This window comes from Oenanthe melanoleuca, chromosome 2 (genome assembly GCF_029582105.1).
Source record: "Oenanthe melanoleuca isolate GR-GAL-2019-014 chromosome 2, OMel1.0, whole genome shotgun sequence".
Classification (NCBI taxonomy): domain Eukaryota; kingdom Metazoa; phylum Chordata; class Aves; order Passeriformes; family Muscicapidae; genus Oenanthe; species Oenanthe melanoleuca.
The window spans coordinates 41,371,711-41,377,154 of record NC_079335.1 but is presented as its reverse complement, the minus strand read 5'-3'; the positions used below and the strand labels follow the sequence as shown (position 1 = coordinate 41,377,154).

General features: G+C 38.4%; 1 non-coding gene across 1 annotated transcript; it reads left to right on the top strand.

The window, feature by feature from the left end:
* Positions 1-586: 586 nt before the first annotated feature.
* On the top strand, positions 587-659 carry TRNAA-AGC (transfer RNA alanine (anticodon AGC)). Its single transcript has one exon. It is a non-coding gene; the product is annotated as a tRNA-Ala (tRNA).
* The last annotated feature ends 4,785 nt before the right edge of the window (positions 660-5,444 follow it).

Sequence of the window (5,444 nt, the reverse complement as noted above, 5' to 3'; positions counted from 1 at the left end):
CTCACCTCAGAGAAGCCAGATACCTTCCAAAGAGATGTATGTATAAATATATACATATTTATACGACAGGATACGTGTGTGTCAGGATACGTGTGTGTGCATATATATATGTGTGACTGTAAAACCCTGTTTCATTCAAGCATATAACATTTTTTTCCTTCAGTAAACGTTTCCTGAACCAGTCTTTACATGTGCATGCCCTGAAAATTGGAAAGAACATGCGTTTCCTTGTTGAATTTGGAACAGTTGTTCAATTAAAGTAGGGCGCTTTTTTTTTTTTTTCCCCTGAAAACACAAATTTGGTTCCTTTTAAGTAACTTAATCTTTTGGAGAGCTTCTTGTGTGAAACCAGCTAAATTACAAAGACTCGTGTTATAGAAGGATAAATAAGATGATTCTGGTAGTGTAGATGCTGAAGGACGTGTCCCACGATTGCAGCTGAGGGCTGCAGTCAGTTGTTGGTGAATGGGAAGAATGACCCAGCAAGAAACAACGATTTTATTATGGAACGTAGCTGTGTTGTAGTTTTTTTGTAAGTTAAAATGTGTATCTGCAGGTTTTGAAACCTCTTTTTTTTTCTACGGGTGGGGAATTAGCTCAAATGGTAGAGCGCTCGCTTAGCATGCGAGAGGTAGCGGGATCGATGCCCGCATTCTCCAAGTCTTTTCAGAGTGGCTGCCTTTATAAACCACACGGCAGCATTTAAAATTATTTTCCTATTTACACCTAATTTTTCTTGTATAATTTCAGAAACCTGAAAGAGCTATAATTTTTTTTTAAAGCGTATTGATTTAAATATTTGATTTTTTAATTTTAAAATCAGGTGTTTGTTCTTTTGCATAGAGGAAGTAAAAAATATCTTTGTGTGAAATAAATTTACTGACATCTTAATGCAATAAGAAATGACAATTTTTTGAGAAAAGGAAATGAGGTATTTTTTTATTGGTCCTTAAGTATTTGGTTAATGATTTCATTCATTAGTTAACTTTACATATGATATTATAATTTAGTGTGTAGTGAAAATTTTATATTCATGCTCTGAGTAAGACTCATTGTTTCTGCTCTATTTTGGTTGTATAGGCTGTTTATTAGAAAGAGTGGCCTAGAAAATGCTGTAGTTCTTTTGCATCTGGTAGCAAGATTGTGCCTTTTGCTTATGAATTTTCACATATCTGAAATATCTTGGCAATTTTCTCTCTAAATTTATGTTTGCACATTTGAAGGCTTCATGGTTTTTGTTTGGTTTTTTTGTTTGTTTTTGTTTAGTGGTTTGTTGTTTTGTTGTTGTTGTGGTTTTTTTTTTTAAATTCTGATTTTATTTTCTTACTTGCTCATTCTGATATTTAACTGCTTGTACTTCCAGTTTGCGATGAGGAAACAAGCAGAATGTGCTTCTTACACATACAGTGAATTTGTGCAATTAGGAACTTGGAAGTGTGCATATTAAAACAAACAAATGGGAAACAAAAGTTATTAATTAGGTTCCATATTAAGGGAGGAGGAGGAAGCCTGCTGTGTGGATTTACAAGTAGCACCTGTGAAGAAAGTAAGGGAGATCTTGCTGTGACCATGACAAGAAAGGAATTAACTTCTAGATAGAATGGGATAGAAATTGCATTTACTTATTTCTCTTGTATTCTCAAGGTACTGGAGAGAAAAAAGGAATTGGGACTGTAAGACTGCTTGATGCCTCTTAAAATGAAGCCTAATGGAGAGAAAAGTATTATGGTCTTGTCATGAGTCCCTTTTGGACTCAGGTAATAATTTAAATGTCTGTTTGCTTGGAATGAGACTCTTCAGTAGTCTTCTGTGGGATTATTATTGCCTCTGTGTTTTCTGTGTTTTTGTTACTACATAATACCTGACACTTTCTGTGCTTTAAAGGGAATGAGTTATATTGCTCTTCTTGGCTGATCAAATGCAAGTTGTGCACTGATAGAATGAGGGAATTTGGTGGGGCTCTGTTCGGGTGCAGTCTGCAATCACTTGAAAACCTGAAAGCTCTCAGAACTAATGACTTTTCATTACATTTATGCCCAGCTTCCCACATTGGGGCACTTCTGTCAGTTAGGGCTTGTAAACACTGGAAAAGCTTACTTCTAATTCTTTTGGTGTAAATATGAATAGAAGTAAGAGGTTTTTGCTCATCCCAAGTGGTGTTTTATGTCCTTATTTTTTAGGTAAACTATCCTGTGAAGAATTTATAGGATTGAGAGACACAAGGGTCCTGGCTCTCAAAAGAACTATTACCTGTGGAAATATACTACTTGTTAATGGGTAAGTGGTTTTCCAGTGCCCCATGTCAAAGGAGTTGACCACTCTAGGTCTGTCTGTGCTTTCTGAGTCAGAAATTGTATAGAGATATTCTATGTAAAGAACCATGAGGGAATTCATTTTTATTTGATTTTTAATATTCTTATTACTATTACCTCTCTTTACATTACAGTCCTCTGTAATATCATGCTTAAATCAGTTATAGAACGTAGTTATTCATTCTGAAGAAAAATTTATTTCTACTAAACTTCTTGGAAGATACTACTATGTCTTTGTTTGTTGTAGTCTGCAAACAGGAAATAATTATTCCTTAGTTGTCTTTTATTAATACCTTGTTCCAAATATTACATAGAAAATCTTTCAGGCTGAGATGGAGCTTGGAGACCATCATATAGCAACTCTGGAGACAGTGTTGTACAACATGAGGGCCATCTATAGAATCTCAAGCACTCAAAAATCTCAACTCTGTGAAACTCTTCTTTTAAATAAAATTATTTCACAACATGATTGTCAAACATTTGTTTTCTGAGCTGAGCACAGTGCAGTTCTGATTTTTCTCCTGATAGGTACTGTGCGATATTTGACAATAAAGTTTATGAAAGTTTTTTTCTGAAATGGCTACCAGTACCCTATTTTGACCAAGTTGTAAGCAGAAGTTGTATTTTGAACTCTTTTTGAAGAGAGCGAGAGGTGAGTTCACTACTGTGTGTAAGCACTTAGAATTCTAAAACCACAGAATGGTTTGTGTTGGACAAGACCTTAAAGATCATCTTTTTCCAACCCTTTGCCATGGGCAGGGACATATTCTTCTAAAGGAGGTTGATCTGAGCATCTCTGAGTGCTGGGCTCTGAGCCTAGCTTTGAACAGTCACAGCTTCTCTGGGCAACCTGTTCCACTGCTTCACAGTAACTAATATCTAACTTAAACCTACCCTGTCTCAGTTTAAGGCTGTACCCTTGTGCTGTCACTGAATGCCCTTGTGAAAAGTCACTCACAGCTTTCTTGTAGGCCCTCTTTAGGTACTGCAAAGCTGCTTTTCCTGGGGCCACCTCTTTTGTGGGCTGAAAAACCCCCACTCTCTCAGCCTGTTTGAAAGGAAGTTACACCTTTAAAATATGTTCAGCTTCCAGTTGTCAGATATTTTCCTCTCAAATTCAGTGTTGAAAATAAAATTACAGTTTTTCCCAGTAGACTTTATAAGAAGAGTGAAATAAAATAGTTTTTAGAGTCATTCAACAGGAGTTTCCTCACCTAGAGCAGCGATCTTACACCTTTTCTCCATTTTGGCCCATGCTTTATTTCCTGTGGTTGCAATTAGTATTGCAGCAACTTGTTGCTGCTAAATGTAAGCCTTGACATCTAATAGATGGGTCTGGACACAGATGGACTGTGGAGTCTGCTGTTTGCTTTCAGAGACTCATGGAATACAAGTGGGCTTTAGTTTGGTGAGCCTATGGATCTATTTCTGTCATATCTCAAGACATGCTGTTCACTGTTAGCACAGAATCACCTAAAAAGGAAGGATTAAACTTAAAAAAAAATAAATTAAAAAAAAAATGAAGGTCTTTCTGACCTTGGAGCTGAGCAGGTATTATCTTAATGCAAATAGGAGCACAGCCTGGTTACATTATGGATGGACCACAGTGGACAAGGCTTGTGTAGTGGTCTCTAATAGCCCTTCTGCACCTGCTCTCGATTCCAAAAAACAGCTCTTTTTTTTTTTTGTTTTTCTGTTCAAGGACACAATATTTTCTACAGTGATGTTACAATAGGGAGAACTTTTCAAAATACTCTTTTTTTTCAGTGTTTTTACTACTTCCACGAAAATACTGAAATAGGCTACACAGGAGAATCCCTACAATCAGCTTGTTTTGACAACAGAAAGCTCCACAGATCATTGAAATGAAGCTTAAGGAACAATTTTATCGGAAAAGCTTACCTCTAATTCTTTTTGTGTAAATATTGACACTCCTGCTTATTTCTGTTGTTGCAAAAATCTGGTCAAAACTAGTAACTTGATAAAATAGAAATCAATGGAAGAACTAAAAACTATTATAGATTTATCATTTTTATGTATGCAGAGATAGCAAAAACAGTATTGGGCTAAAATGAACAAAGGATAAATGCAGGGAAGCCGAGCATTTGTGTGAGGGTGGGAATGGTGCTGTGCATGGTCCTTGTGGTTCTCTTCCAGCTCAGCATTTTCTGTGATTTGAGTCCTCGCTGGGGAAGAGGTTTCAGCTTAGCTGGAAGAAAAACATCTTGCATTGTTGCTCTTTCTGATCTCTACCAGAAGTCTGTGGATGAGTTTAACTCTCTCTTTATAAGCTGTAAAGGAAAAAAGGGTGTGTTATATATAACACAGGATGTCAATAACAGCATGTGGCTGTTGTCACTGGTTAGCGAGGTGTGTGTGTGATGGTCTTCTTTGCTACAGCCCTGTGCCCAGGCTGCAGGTCCTCCTGGGAATCCCTCATTGCAGTGACCCTGGCACAGGTTTTGGGATGTGTTCCCTTTCAGGTGTGTTCTCTTGCAGGTTGCTTTCTTGTGCATTTCCCTCATGTGCACACGGGCAGGGCCCTTTTGGATGGTTCTGAGCCTGCTGCCCTTAACCAGCGCTCTGCAAGGGGCGCTGCCCTCTCCCTCCTGCCTGTGGGTCCCCAGCAGGTTGTGGCTCCCAGGTAGGATGTGCAGGTGCTTCTGCAGCAGCGCCTGCAGCTGAGCTCGGCATGGCTCGGGGGGAGGGCCCGGAACCCGAGTTTTGTAATTGACTTCTGCAGGTGAAGAAACATGTAGCATCATGGAATTCATTTTCCACAGTTCTTGTGCTACTGAATGTCAAGTATTTCAGCCTTTGAAACTGTCACATCATTCTGAGGGGCTAACTCTAATTAGCACCTCTTTGATAAATGTTTTTTGGCATTTCTGTGGCTTTTAAATTTTTATCTGTTTTCTGCCTTTGGCACTTTCAAATTTTTATTTTTTTTTTAATTTTTTGCTCCAAAGATCCTTCTGAATCTAAGTGTCTTGTTTGAAGCCAAGCTGGCAAAACAAAAAAATAAAATTAAGTGAAGTTTCACCGCTGTGTGCTGACTTCCTTATTACTGGGCGCCCGGCGGAACAGACCCAGGCCGCTCCCGGGCCGGGCACGCGCCTCGGGCCCCGCCCC